This window comes from Pseudopipra pipra, chromosome 10, assembly GCF_036250125.1.
Source record: "Pseudopipra pipra isolate bDixPip1 chromosome 10, bDixPip1.hap1, whole genome shotgun sequence".
Classification (NCBI taxonomy): Eukaryota; Metazoa; Chordata; class Aves; order Passeriformes; family Pipridae; genus Pseudopipra; species Pseudopipra pipra.
The window spans coordinates 20,738,531-20,754,162 of record NC_087558.1 but is presented as its reverse complement, the minus strand read 5'-3'; the positions used below and the strand labels follow the sequence as shown (position 1 = coordinate 20,754,162).

The following is a 15,632-nucleotide window of genomic DNA, read 5'->3' as shown; positions in this document are numbered from 1 at the left end:
GGGCCGGGCCGCCGAACCCCGAGATTAAGGACCTGCTTGCCAGCAGCACCCCCGGGGCCGGGCCGCCGAACCCCGAGCTTAAGGACCTGCTTGCCAGCAGCACCCCCGGGGCCGGGCCGCCGAACCCCGAGCTTAAGGACCCGCTTGCCAGCAGCACCCCCAGGGCCGCCCCTTCCTCGCCCCCCGGAGCCACAGCCGGTCCTCACTGGGACAGCCTTCGGTGCGGGACACCGCGGGTGCAGCGGCAGCCCCCGAACAACGGCTGTGGGCGCGGCACCAGAGCACTGCCATTGGCACCGCTGAAATCGCGCCAGCGAAGAGGAAAAAAAACCAAAATAAAACAAGTAAAACAAAACTAAGCACACCCCACATACCCACCCACCCCCCCCCACGCCTGAAGGTGCATCAGCCTGGAGCTGAAGTGCACACAGAGAGCAGAAGTTACTCTGGGGAAAGCTCCGAAAACCCAGCTGCTCTTTGCCTCAAGACCAGAATCTGAGAGCGTTCAGGTGGTCTCTCCCCCAGGGTCAGCTCTGGGCAGCAGAAGAGATGAACTGCGTTCACCATGGGAACAGGGTTCTAGAAAACGCCCTGTCTGACAGAAGCAGTGTGTGGCATGCAGAAGGGAATTTGGGGGAGGTTGCTTTTCTGCCACTGATTCTGGTCTTGTGCCACTGGATGCCGGCTGAGAAGCAGAACTGTGTCTGTGGACACAAAGGCTCTCTGAACAGCAAGAATCAAGGCTAAAGAATACATGTGGACAGTTTTGTTAAGGTAACAAAACGGAAAAAAAAAAACATTAACAAAACCCTCTCTATCAGCCACCGGTAGTAAGGAAAGTAGCAAGCTTATGAGTGGATAAACATAGCAATACCCTTACATTGATTTGGTCCCCTTAAACATAGTATTTATTTATAATAAAGTCATTATGAGCATTTTCTTTTGATCCAGAAGGATTCATTATATACTGAGTAGTTTACATCATGTTTTAAACTTACCCATTGATAAATCAGTGCTAAATTTTATTTGCAAAAGGCATCTCTGGCAGGGATTCAATGTTGACTCACAACAACAATTGCTCATAGTGCTGACTTGCCACTGTTCAATATTTGGAGCCCTGTGGTCCTCCCAGCATCCCAACCTGTGGGTAAAAGTTACATTGGAATTGCAAGTTTTATCTCACACAGAGATAAAGGGCTGCATTTCCAAATGTCCAGAACAGGAGCAAAGGGGCAGAAATCCTTGTGCCCCAGTCCTCTTGAACCACCAGGTTATCCTGCTTTCAACCCTCTTGGGCACTCTCAGGCACAGACTGGGCCCTGCCCTTTTTAGGTGGTTTGGCTACAGCTCTTTGCACCAGAAACGCTGTGTTACCTCTTTTGTCTCCAGTCCAGTGGTCCACTGGGCAGCTCTCACCCCAGAGAGGAAATCTAAAGCCAGGATGCAGCTGGGGAAAAGTGATATGCAGTCTTTCAATACATCTGATAAACAGCAGAGAAGCCTGACACGAAAATCTTCAGTTGACAAGCAGAAGTTGTATAAAGTTGGGGTTTGTTCTTTCCATTTATGGTGAACATGCCTCCAACCCCCCATCCCCAATCAGTCTGTCTGTGGGATTGGTGGGACAATTCTGCAGTCAGGAGAGCAAAGAATCCTCTGCTAATATTTAGGTCATTTGTGACAGAGACTGAGAGAAATAAGCATAGACCTCCTGATAGAACTAGTCTATTGATTTTCTCAGAGGCAAACAGACTGAAAGGCAGCATCACACCATGCCAAGGCAGCAGTGACAGTGGCTCAGGTGCTGGCCTGTCAACTGCTGAATCAACATGGGTCTTCTCCAGAGCACAACTGTTCTAAGTGGAGAGCAGTACTGATCAAATATGTGAGACTGACATCAAAGGGTAGGTGTTGGGGGAGGCCCCTGTTCACAACTCAGGAGCAGCCTGTTCAGACCAGCCTGGCTATTCCCCATCAGGAAGCCTCACCTGACAGCCCACGGCCCTCCCTGGTTGCTGGTTCTGCAACTGGTGCCTGGGCACAACTTAAACAACAGCGTCCTGTAAAACGTGAACTGGGCCCCAAAAGCAGAGTAAAAACTGCTCCTCTTGAGGGCAGGAAACCTGCAGGATGCTGTTAATGCACTTCAAAAAATGCTTTTCTAAAACTATTTTTTCTTTTATAAATGGTAGTATGCACAAGCGCCTCAAAACAATCTACCAGTTTGCAGTATTTGTGAATACAGCTGGAATACTGGAATATTACTTTTACTGTACCATGAAAAAAAATTGTAGGACTGACAAGGAAGGCAGGTTATTGTCGGTGTAACAATGAACCCAGAACAAGTACAGGAAAACATCCAAATAATTATAAAATGGGTCAACATTAAAGGTCTAAACTGTTAAGCGCCTTTACTTATTTAACGTTTCAGGATTCAGTATCAGTCAGCCACGTCGTTCTGTGGCATCTCTGGATTTCAATTACATAGCTGGATAAATGGCTTTGCAAGCATTAAGAAAAATCACCCTAGTCATCATAGGCCAAGTTTCAGACTAAACGAATTTTTCAATAAGAAATCTCCTCCAGCTACAGGCCCTCCAGTCTGAGGCTCAGAGGATAAACACTGACAATGAACTCAACATTTATCTCTAACACAGCTTAAAAATCTTACCCTGCAGTGAAGTGACACGCTGCTTATAGAACATCTTGATCAAATTTACTGTCTTTTCTATTTTTAAGTAAGCAGGTTTCAGTTTAAAACTGCCACCTTACTGACTTCCTTAAAGCCATCTGATATTTTATTAGTCCTTGTCAACGAAGTTTCCATCTCTTGCATGTAATTAAGTTGAACCCCAGGAACAATTTACTTGACTGATCTTTCATTAAGTATAGCAGCACGATAGCACTTCTCAAATAATGGATCACTGGGACCTTTATAAAGCTTTATTAGACTGTCCTCTACCTTGCCACTTCTCACCTTGCAAAAAAGCACCTTATGGAAAAAACCCAAATATTAAAGACAGAACAGCCTTAATATATTCTGAGCCAACCAAAATGTGTTTGTCATTTATTGAGCTGCATCTATTTCAGAGGTCTGCCTGGTGTATTAATAGTCCCTCACTATATCAGAGTGGAAGAAAATGTGAATTTTAGAGTCCTTAAATCATTCTGCTTTTCTACTGCAGTTCCAGTAAGGGCTTGTATTAGACAGCCTGCTGTAAAAAAAGACCAGAACTCTGTAACATACTTTTATTTTCCCTTCTTATGCCTGATCAACTGAATAGAAAGCAAGTGACAGGTTGGGCTAAAAAAACCCAACACAACAATTAAAAAAAATCATAATCACTCTTAAAGGAACAGACCACAAACATGGAGAATGCCACTCATGGTTTCTGCTGTTCCTTCTATAATTTACTTCTAATTACCACACATAATTGCATGAAGTAAAGCAATTACCTGTAGCAAAAGATAGGAAATCAATCCAGTGGTTTCCATGGAAAGTTACAGCTTTCATCTACAGCTGAACTGAGCTGAAGTTCTTGTCACTCCTGGATGTTCATGCTGCACCAGCTGGGGTAACCTGTCAATCCCTGCTACAGTTCCCATGGATTGAATCTTTTGTTGCCTCTTTTCTCTTCTTTGAAAAAAACCTGATGGTTTGGCAGCAGCAGGAAGCCCTGAGCCACCTAGGACAGTAAATGGAAAACTATTACCATTATGTACTTCAAAAATAACAAGAAAGTAATTTTCTCCTAATAGTCAAAATTATCCTGGATTAATTTCCCTCCTGGAAACTCGCAAGCTCCAGGTATCCCAGTTACCTCTCTTTTATAACCTCAGTTATAAAAGGCCAGCACTTAGCACCGTTCAGTCAGTATTTAAAAAAAGTATTCACATTTCAAAAGGTAGGCACAAACCAGAAGCACAGTGGATTTGACCTGAACGTTTAGTTAACCACTGGTGGCAGGACTGCTGTAAGCCAGAACCAGGGGGCTTGTTAGCATTTGGTTGCCTGCTGTGGCACCAAAACCCTCTCACACGATGTGCCAAAAAGTGGGGAGGGATAGTGAGAAAGAGAAGAGAAAAGGTGGCTTGGAGACAGCATCCTAAATACCCAATCTGGATTTTTATGTCATAGGATAAGCAGGGAACATAACTGGCATAACAAAATTACCAGAACTGTAGCAGTATCCACTGTTTACCTGGAAACATGTTAGGGGTTCCACAAATCGAAATACTTTGACTTTGTATGGCTTCTGGAAAGGGCTGGGATCAGAAGGGAGGGCATTCGAGTTGGTGGGAAAGCACTAGTGAAAAGAACAGGATACAAGCCTGTAAGCCAAGAAAGCCCAGGAGGTGGGAAGGGCCCTATTCCTTATCTTTACATATGAATGCCAAGTGTTAAAAACACAGATCAGGCTAAAAAGCAGGAGAAAGGGAATGAAGGGGAGATGCTGGTTTAAAATTAAAGGCTGGGAGTAGATTTAAGCAGTTGCTGGAGAAAGTGGGTGTGAGGTCTCAGCCCCACAGAATTCAGCTGCATTCTTCCCCTGTTCCCCAAAAGCCCCAAAGAGGGAAAGAGCCCCAAATACAAGAGAATTAATCTGAGCTCTTGCTGTCCCTTTCCTTTCTGTCACCTCATTTCTAGTTCTGTGTTCATGAACCGGGATTTTTGCTGTACCTGCACCAACCTTGACATAGTCAGCTTGTCTGACAGATAGCTGATGTGGAAAAGCCCCAAACCAAAGCCCTCTCCTCCTTGCCAGAGGCCTGAAAACCAAAAGAGTGGGAAGGCTTTGGGGAGGCTGGCTGATATCCCTGTCACCATAAGGACTAATATATCAAAGTCAGTAGGCCTGGCAAAAACTATCTTTGGGCAGGGCCAGGCAAGAGTTCCCTCATAATGAGCTCTGCCAAAGCAGCGTTTGAACCAACAGGCTTATCACATGAGGTCACTTACTGCAGATACAACACAGTACCAGCCCCAGATATGGGGAGTGAAGCACCACTGACTGCAGTTTCTCCAGTGTCAGGTGCCTGGCTCCAAGAAATTTGTGCTCAGAAACTGCAATTACACTTCCGAGCACAAATGCTTATTTTAGTCAGCTACAGCAGAGCTGGGGAGTTTCAGGAGGTGTGTATTAGCTTACACCAGCAGCCCCCAGTTTTCACCAGCTCATGCCCATCCATCCATCATGCAAGTAACCTCCTGTGAGCAAAGGCCCCACATTTTTTCTTATTTATCAGTATTCCTCTTCTTCAGGGTTTGTTGAGAGTGAATGACCTGACTCAGCCTGAATAAGATGCTCTCTGGCAAAAGCAAAACACACTGAAGGGAAAGGAACATGACACTGAATACCAGTACCAGTTCTCCAGCAGATTTTAGGCTGGGAAGGAGGAAAGAAAATGTCATCTCTTTCCAGCAGTTTGACTGTTGAAGAACTGCTTTTAAAGCTCAGAGATAACAGCTGTGGTGTTCCGTGACATCCACATCCTCCAAATGAGTCTGTTGTCTCTTTTAATTAGCAGATCTTAATGAACATCTCAGGATTTTATGTTGCACGCTTAGAAAACTGCCATTATCTTGAACCCAAGAGGAATCATAGGACATCACAGTAATACTAATAATCCTTACGAGATGGAGACTTCACGTTAACAGGGTGTAGGACAGAGCAAGAAAGAGCCTGAATCTCTTCTACCCCTTTCTCCCTTTCTATCTATTGAAACTTCTGTGTGATGCCGCATTGTTGCCCAAAATATCTGCCCAGCAGGCACCCTCCTCCTTGCCCTGGTTCCTTAGATTTGGTACTTCCCTTTGGTGCCTTGCCTTTGAATGCACTCCTGAAAATACATACCAAGGTGATGAGAAAAAACAAGAACAAAAAAACCATGGCCAGCACGTTAGACAGACATGCAGACACAAGTGTGCCACTGAGAACCCAAGCCAAACAACTGCTTGGAGACCCTCAGTTCTGCCTTCTTTTTGGGAGGATGATCAGCAAATAATCCTTTAGTTCAGTCATCTGGTTTGTTGTACCCCAAACTACTGCAAATCAGGTCACATGGAAAGAACCTGCCAACCCTCCAAGCAACACGTGGCATCCTGTACGTACCTGTAACCCAGTTAATACCTAACAAATCTCAGTATTGTATGGCTGACAAAGAACTTTCAGTGAGAGACAGAACCTCTCTTATTTATAGCATCAGCACATGCTCAAGCAAGCTCAGAGTCAGCAACTGGCAGAAATTGATCCACCCTTGCCATGTAAGTACCCTCTGCTTTGCAGCCCAAATGAAATAAAAGCCAAAGCAAGCAAATTAAACCACATGTAGTAATTGCCCTGCTCCTGTTCAGGAGGTGCCAGGGATAGAGGAAGCAAAGATGACACCCACAATGATTTTCAATGGTGGTGTTTCTCTGAAAACTGGCCTAATCTCACATGACATGGAGGGCAGCTGCTCATTGATTAGAAGAGGCTCATGGGGTCAACTGGACTCCAACACATTTAGAAGCCAATAGTGTCAATGGAGAGAGAAGCAATGAAAAATATACTTAGATTAGCTCTAATCCAGCTAATTACATGGGCCAAATAATCATGCAACTAAAGCAAGCTCCCTACACTCTATTCTTGTCCCCTACACTGCTTGACACCTTTCTGTCCAGGAATAAGGGCAACACAAATTAGAAGCAGATGTCCCAGTTCACCAGAAAATGCCCAAACTACACTGCAATCTTTCTCTAGGCACTCTCTGTCTGTAGTGGTGCATAGCAAATCCAGATGACTTTATGCACAGAGCGTCCTTTAATGGCAGCCTCCATTCCTGTGTTTCTGGCTTCAAGGCCTATCAAATTGTATCCCCACCCACCAACTACCACTGCTCCTAAGAATGTGTATTCTACTTTAATCCCACATATGAGAAACCATTAGCTAGCAGACATGTGGACACAGCTAGTCCTGTTCTGCCAGTGAAGATGTTGGTCTGTAGAGCATTTAAAGTCTTGTTAATGCCCAGAGGCAATATTTTCATGTTATATTACAGCTGGAGTGCCATGAAGATATATTCTTCTCAGGCTTTTTCAAACCATCTAACACAGCTGCATCAACAGCTGCTCAGCTGGCTGTGCCAGGAGCAGGCAAAGCTTCAGTACTGTAGGGTGGGACATCAGAACACTTTCCTGGACATTTCAAGTATAACTGGAGTTACCCTTTGGGGTATTTCCACAGGTTTGTCTCTGATGAATGGGCTGCTGTATTGTGTGGCTCCCTATTTACACTGAGATTTGTCTTGGTGGTGCACGGGGGGCTGGGGTGCACAGGCTGGCCCTGCTCTGTCTTCATGGTAAGCCTAGAGTGCCCTGCATAGGTGAGACAGAAAGCTGGCAGTCTCATTTTTAATCACTTGTGGTCTTAATTTAATTCCTGGTTTTCCAGATTTTTATTCCTCCTGGGTAAAGACTTCCAAAAAGCAGAAAGTCTATTCAGTCAGGTCAGATTGTGAAGGATATACATTTTGTCCCTCCACAAGTCATCAGCACCTATTCCCTCTGTCCCAACCTGCTCTGCCACAAGGAACTTAAAAATTTCTTGTATTAAGTACCACCATGTAGAATAAAAAACCTCCTATCATCTACATTGTCCAAGTGGAAAAGATAACACAATGTGGGTAACGGATGGCACATAAATGTGGGGCTCCTGAAAACACATGGACAACTTTTATATTGTCAGCAAAAAGAAAAACCCGTAGTCTCATGAGCTGATCTCCTACTCGGTGTCCTCCTGACTTCTGAGTCATCTTCCACAGATCTCAGTAAGACACACCACCACATGCTGCTGTATGAACCCATGACAATCTCTCACCCAGCAGAATATAAGGTTGTATCCCTGGATGAACATACTACAGTCTGTTTTTAGAGAGAGAGGGAGAGAGAGAGAGAGTTGGCTCAAACTCCTCTGGATACACATCAAAATATCATCTTCCATAGTGAGGGATGGTCCTAAGAGGCAAGAGTTCAGAAGGTGATAAGCAATAGCATTACTTTTCTTCAAAAGTCTCTATCCTCAGCTCAATAATTGGGCATGAACATCATGTCTTTTCCAGGATGCAATTCCAAGAAAAAAATGGAGAATAAAACCTGTAGTCCAAAGTCTCCTTTTACAACATCTGTAAAAATTTTAAAAGAGCTACAGACAGGGCACCAACACCTTAAAACAATCCTGTTTGTTAAAATTCATCTTTGATGAGCAACGTAGCCTGCAGGTTACTATAGCAGCAGGATCCATCACCTAGGTAACCAAGCACTAATGATGCCAACATTAACCTATCCCTACACACACCTCACACTGTGCACATCATCAGACCTCCACTTCTTGCAAGATGATTGTCTTCCTACCAACAGACGGCCAGTAACAGACCATGTGGACAGTTTCCACGAGGAGGGAGCTCTCCTCACAGCACCAGCCTGCCCTGTTAAGAAGGATTATTTCAGAGAGCATCCCCCGTGTAAGAGCTGGGCACCTGAGGTATCCACCGTGCACAACTTGGTTCACTACCAGAGTAGTAAGTAGCAACAGAGCTTGCCCAAAGGCTCTTTGGAAAAGAGGTCAAAAAGGTCAAAAGGTCACTTAACATATCAGAGGGTCTGAAGCATAAATCCACACAGAACAAGAATGTCTTGGAAAGTGCATTGGCATGGTCTTCCCCCAAAGAAGCGTTCCTTTTGGGAAGTCAAACTTCCAATATGGAACACCAAATCCAGTAAATTCCCATATCAATACATTACCTATTAAAGGGAGATGATCTATCCCAAATAAACCTGTGCTTGCTCTCTGTCCAAGGCCTTGCAAGCAGTTCTTCACAGTGGGCACAGCAGAGCAGCCCCTGAGCCTGCCCTGCCCCACGAGCTGTGCAGACCAGGAGAGCAGCATGAGGCCACTGTGCTGCTGATGTAACTGCCAGAGTCCAGGTGTCCTCACACAGCACTGCACAGAGCTGAGGACGTGCCCTCAGCTGTGGGGTTTCACTAATGCTGTTTAACACTGCTATCTGAGGAACACTCCTGAGTACAGATGTGTTTGTTTACAACCAAGCAACATATTGTTTTGATTACAGAGGCAGATTAAACCTCTGACTTCTGGAAAATACTGATTTTTTGGTAACAGTGTTACATAACTGGTTACTTCCATAGCCTAAAAGGATTTTGGTTGCTTGGGCTAAAGGAAATGAAATGGAATTTGGGTTTTTTTCCTCCCCTTTGTTAAAGGATGCCTTTATATGCCACAGAGAAATTAACTGAGACAGAAATCTCTTTCCCTCCACTTTGATAAATAGAGATGACTCATTATTTCCCCATTTCGCTTTAAATACCCTGTCATCCTTGTGGTTTGCTTTGTTCAGCTATTCCCTCAACTTCATACAGCACCTGCTGTAATGACACAGGAAGTCCTCTGTGGTTTTTGCCCTTTCAGTGCATCTCTTATCAACAGAGTGCTCTGACCTTTAAATATCACTTCCTTTACTTACCAGCAGACACTTACAACCCCCAAAGACAGCCTTTTGTTAATCACCATTTCCTAGACAGTAGATTACATTATCTTGATGAAACCAAAAAACCTTTTCAAGCCTTTACCCTCATTGAAGCACACCCAGATTTTGGGCTGCAGTTTAACTTTTCAAAGTGGTGTGAGCTGTTATAGCTTCATAGACATTTTCAGTAGGTGGGGAAACCCCTTGAATCAAATTTATTTGTTAGAAACCTAAGTGTTTGCTTTCTTACCTTCTTTCACTGCCTATTGCCCCATGTTCCTCATGCTGAGTAAAGACCATGGTGTCTTCTACCTGCTTATCCACACACAGGTTCAGCAAAGAACATTAGAAGCCAAGCCCTTGTCATTCTGGAGAACAAAAGAATAACTGTCTTCCTGATAAAGCCAGTTTTCTTGTCTGTCTCTCACTGGCTGACAATGGGATAATACCAGCAAAAAAACCCGAGATCAAACTAGTAGTGCTGGATCTGAGAAGATAAAAGAAGAAACAAATTTCAGAGAGAAAGGAACGTTGGGCAGATGAGAGAAATAAGAAACACATTTCTACAGCAAAGGATATTTTACACTGAGGCTAGACAAGGGCAAAAGATCCTAGGAGAAAACAGGGCCTCTCTGTTCCAGGGAAGAAGACATCTGCTGTCAGAGGGCTACTGGGCCCTGAAAGATTCAGCCTCAACACAGAGAACACTTGAGCACTGAAAAAAACCAAAAAATAAGAACACGGAAATGAATAAATGTTTTATTGTTAACCGAGAACTGTACGTTCTTTGTTGTGGATAAATGCAGCTTGAATTTTGCAAAGCTTTTGTATCTGCTTGCTCCCACCATGAAAACACCCTTCAGAGGTGAGGCACTAACCAGGAGCACCCAAGGGTTCTCACCCTGACCAAAGGAGAGGATGGAGCTGCCTGGGGGTCTGAGGCTCAGCCTCAGCTGCAAGAGTCAGAGTCCAGATTCTGTGAGAGAGAAACCAAAGGACATTCATGTCTTGATTTGCTGACATGAGACAGTGAAGTTTCACTTTGAAACTGTCAGAAGAACTACCTGAGGTGAACAGTATACATGGATGCAGTCAACTGCTTGAATGGTTTTTTGTCTGTGAATTACATGAAATTATGTTTTTCTAGTTCATATCCCTAATAGTCCTCTTCAGAGGATTGTGTATCCAAGGTCAGCATGCCTTTCAGGACAACTGGGTACCTTTAATGAATAACTGCACTTTAAGCAGTGAATTTAATTAAAACGCATCACTGTGCTAGAGAAAATATTCTGTACTTGTGACATTATGCAATACTGCACTCAGTGTAAAGATACAACATGAACAAGGAACACTTGGAGCTTGCATATCACCCTGCATGACTTAACTTCCTATTACTTTCTACCTTTTTTCTTTTTAAATTCCTATCTATATTTATACATTTAGAGAAGATAACAGGCTAACTGAGCATTGCAGAACTGCCAACAGCAGCTCAGGTGGAAATCTTGCCATTATGAGGTTGCAGCTGTGCTCAACTGTGCAGAAACAGAACTTCCTTCCTGAAGCATCTGGTTGGTCGTTCTTGCAGGAGCAGTGAAATGCTGAGTGTTTCTAACTTTGTACCTCTGAGAAACAAAATGGGTCCTAAATGCTGTCATCCCACTTTGACTTTCATTTTTGTCACTCTCAAAATGAAGACTGCAAAACCAAGACTGCAACAACAGGAAAAGCAAGTAGGACTTTGTGTGTTGCTTCAAAGTGCAAAGAGCAGCTCAAGATGGCACCTGAAAGGCAGTAATGTGAAGCCTCATATTTTATGTCAGGACAAACAAGAGAAATGTTATTGATCTGTTTCTTTGTGGGGAAGGCTCACACTACAGAAAACCCAAAAAACTAGGATAGAATTGCTTGAACAAATCATGAAAGGAGACCTTCAAAGAAAGGGGGCAAGGAACCTTTGGACTACTTTTTTTCTCTCCTTTTTATAATGCATAGAGGACATGAAAGAGGTTTTTCAGTAGTTCTTTCTTATTCCAAAAGGATTTTTTTTGTTCCTGCTTCTCTTTTACATTAAAAATTCAAGTCTTGCCTTGAATAGAAGGCTCTGAGGCAAACAGCATCAAAGACATGCACAAGTCAGGATCAAGTACATTGGTAAGGACATCTGGTTAATGCCCATCTTGCACTGAATTCTTAAGGTTGCAGATGAAAGTCAAAGAATTTGAAGATTCAAAAACCAAACCCAAAGAAATTTAGTTCAGCTGCAACAAATATTTTTATAGGTATAAAAAAATTAATCTCTTTAAATAGCTAATGGTTCAGCTTTAAAAAAAATTAAGCCCTCCAAAAATTTACAGCTGTCTCTGAGCAGAGGAAACCTGACCTTCCTACTTGAAGTGGAATTAATGATAAATAAAATGCCTTTTCATTGCCTTTGACAGCAATTTATGCTGATGGGTCTGTGGCTGGATATTTATTCCAATTTTGTCTGTCTCTCCAGGTGTGTCTGGAAGAAGTTCCTCTTAAAGAAGAGCAGTAATCCATTTGTTCACCCCTTACCATCTCCGGATGGTAAGGGGTGAACTTTCAGTGAGCAGTGGTGGGACAGTGACTGTGTAATGAACAGTGACTGTTCTCAGGCTCCAAGCAATGACTTGAGCAAACCTGCATCCACATAGGTTTCAACCCAAAAGTTCTGCCCCTAAGCTGTGCAGAGGGGGCACTGCTGGGTTGCTGCTACTGAGCAAGTGCTGCCCCATGACCCCACGTACCCAGACCTGAACCAGAGCTGCTCCTTTTGCTCAGATCTTACCAAAGGTGGGCAGGCAAGCCAGCAGTTCACACTGAAGATAGAGAGGGAAAAGTACTCCAGTGTCTGGGAAGCCTTAATATACACTAAGTCAATGTTTAGGACACAAAGTCTGGGATACCTGATCACAGCCTGTGACCCCAGTCCTTAAAGATGAGCCTGTACAGTCCATATGAAAACAAGGAGAGACCCATCAACACATTGTAGAAGGACACTTAAGTGCTGGCACATCTTGAAGCACTTCACCTGCCTTTCTCCATCTTTTTCCCTTGCTAACACGACATTGTCTTGCACTGCAAAGCCACGTTTCCTGTCCAGAAGCCTATTTTTTCCCCCCAGGATGTGTGCTAAATTGGGCAATGCTTCCACAAACAGGCTTTAAGTTACCTTTTGAGACAGGCTTGTATCCCAAATCCTTTTTCTTTTGAAGGGAAAAGCCAGCTGGTCTCTCTTCTGAGTAGGAAAGCAGCAGCAGAGCTGTTGGAGGAGGAGTGGAGACTACTACTTGTGCATCAACATAACAAACTTCAAGTCTGCAAAATGCTGGATCATTTTCTCTGCAGCATACTGCTTCTAATAGGAGGAAACCTTTTCCTATCAGACTGGTTGCTGGTGAAACTATCTGGTAAAAACAGAAAAAATAAAAGCATTTTCTTGTAACACGAACATGTTGGATCTGGAAGTCAGTAAGAGGAAGCAGATATGGTGCATGTGATGATATTTTCCCCATTTCTTTCTCAGGGTAGAACTGAGCTTTCAAAACTGAAAAGTAGGTATAACACTTTTTCCCTGTTCTGCATGTGTGTTTTGGTGGATTGCCAACTGCATATTGAGTTAGGGATGCTAAGAGCCTGCTCAAATTCATGTGGTTATGTTGCCCTAGTCAGAATTAAATCATACATTACACCCTGAGTCACCCTCTGCTAATGCCCGCTAGATATTTTCTGGCATCAAAGTTTAAAATTTGGAGCTCATTGGAAATTTTCTGTAGGGGAGATTTTCAGAAAGAGAATTTTGTTTCTGAGAAAATAAGAATTTTCTATGCGGGGGAAAAAAGTTGGTTTTGCCAAAAAAAATTTAAAAGGTTTGTTTGTAAAGAGGATCAAAATACAGTATTTAATTTTTAATTGACCTGGACTAACCAAACTGTGCAATGCCTCAGATAATCCACATGAATTTCAGATTCTTTCAGATGGAGACAGCCCAGCCAGGACCCAGTCTCAGACAATGCTGGGGCTGTGACTTTAATTTTCAGACAGTCCTGTGTGACTGCTCATTTCTAACACAGGTGCCTGCTGTGCAGGGCAGAGGTGTGGTCAATAATCCTTCCCAGTTACAGAGCAAGGGTTACAGTAGCCCCATGCAGGGGTCTCCACCAGCAAGACACAGGCCCAAACACAGGTTTTCTGGTGAGGGAGGATGCACTTCCCAGTAATCCCCAGATGCTTTCTGAGCTAGCACTCCCATCTCCATGTCCTTTCCTCTCTGCTGGAACCACATCCTCCACTGGAGAGGGAGAGTATCTTCTTCATCTCTCCCATCCCCATTCTCTCTCAGCTTCCATCCCTGCTCCCTCACCCCTCATATCCTGACTCCCACTCCAGAGTAACATCCCTGCTGACTGCTGCCACTCAGCAGCTCCACACTGACACTGGAAATAGCTGTAGCTGCCTCCTCCTCCCCATCCCGCTTCCCTTGCTGGCTGGGGGCACACGGAGGCACAAACTTAGCCTGGCACCAGTGAACTGGGCAAGGCACACACGTAGGGCTCCAGTGGCACCTCCGTGCTGCTTCCCACCTGTAAGCCTGGAAACATGGATGGGAGACAAATCCATTGGAAAGCAGACTCTCTATAGTCCTTTGTTCATTGAGCAAAAGCTTCTCTTAGAACTGAAAACATTCCCAAAGCTTGGTTTTCATTAATTTCTTTTTGCATTATAAAAAAACCCAAACAAACACACAACCTCTTGGCTAAAAGGAGGTCCCTCCTCTGCCCACCCAGTACGGATCAGGAATGCCCTGAGACCTGGACTGTCTGGCCTCTAAACCCTCTAAGCCACCAGTAAGCTTTATTTTTAACGTTTCAGTGGGCTCTGGATCAGGCCACAATATACAGATAAACACCAAGAAAACCAGATCCCAAACCTAAAACTGATGTCACCATGAATAACCAGTGTCCGGCCTGGATCTGATTCTGTGCCCTCTGCTGCTGTGGAGGCAAAAGCCATCCACTTTAGCATAGGAGTTTTATCTGAGGTGTGGAGAACCTCAGATCAGAACTATCAGTACTCTGTCTGGGTGGAGATACCTTCTCACTTGCCTTCTGCCTACAGAAGTTAAAGGCCACACAACAGCGTAAGGACATTCAAATCAAAACCACCTGGCTGTCACAGGACTTCTGACTTCTGATCTATGAACTTTCTTTTTTTGTTCCCCTCCAAATAAAGCAAAACCTCCCTGTAGATAAACCTGTAGACTCTGCAGACCACTGAGAAACAGACCACACATGTCCAGAAGCTCAGTAGCTATAGGTCAAAGGATCTGAAGGAAGCAGAGTGTTCCAGGCAGCACTTATTTCCAGCAGCCTTCAAACAGCTCTAAACTGCCCGAGAGTAAGGTTGGAGAAGTGTGGAGATGTTGGCACAAAAAGCAGTGTCAATCAAGCAGCAAATAACAGTGACATGGGTATCATCCCCTAGGGCCCTCCAGGAGAGGGTCCAGGCCAGTCCTGGGAACAGCCTTCGTGCCAGGCCACGAAACCGCTGTTCAGGCAAGGTTTGGAGCTCATATGTCCCTCCATTGTACCAATCCAAACACTGTCCAATTTGCAATTGCCTTTTCTTATCCTGAGAGTGCTAATGAACCAGGCAGACAGCAGTGGAGGGAAACAGAGTCTGGCTGACACACTGACAACTGCCTGCAAAGGGTCGGTCTGAACTGGGGCACCAGGGACAGAGGTTGGTCCTTACACCTGTCACATCTGGTGGTGGCACAGCATATCAAACTGCTGCAGCAGAAACAGTCTTTTCAGGACTAATGGACTGAGAGAATAGGAAATACAGGATCTGATCTCCTCTGCTGAGTTCAGACAATTCAGTACAGACTGCTGTCTAGTCCCAGGATGATACAGATGGCATTTGATCCTGCCAGCTACCCTGAGATCAGAGGAAGACTGTCCCAGCCACTGACCCACAGCCCAGAAGAGACAGGAAAGACTGCAAAGCTCACACACTGACAGAGCCCATCCCTGACACTAGAAACCCAAATCTAAGTGTTTATACAAACAGGGCAGCATTTTGAA

General features: G+C 44.3%; 2 long non-coding RNA genes across 4 annotated transcripts; one reads left to right on the top strand and one right to left on the bottom strand.

Moving 5' to 3' along the window:
• Positions 1–108: 108 nt before the first annotated feature.
• On the bottom strand, positions 109–9,961 carry LOC135419787 (uncharacterized). Of its 3 annotated transcripts, none has more exons than XR_010433153.1 (3): positions 9,776–9,961; positions 3,457–3,686; positions 109–1,447 (listed from the first exon to the last, which is right to left on the bottom strand). It is a non-coding gene; the product is annotated as an uncharacterized LOC135419787 (long non-coding RNA). The 3 variants fall into 3 exon arrangements; XR_010433152.1 differs by lacking the exon at positions 9,776–9,961 and having other exon boundaries at positions 109–1,141; positions 1,375–1,447; positions 3,457–8,203; XR_010433154.1 differs by lacking the exon at positions 9,776–9,961 and adding an exon at positions 4,203–8,198.
• On the top strand, positions 8,206–10,301 carry LOC135419786 (uncharacterized). Its single transcript, XR_010433151.1, has 2 exons — positions 8,206–8,522; positions 9,856–10,301. It is a non-coding gene; the product is annotated as an uncharacterized LOC135419786 (long non-coding RNA).
• Positions 10,302–15,632: the final 5,331 nt, after the last annotated feature.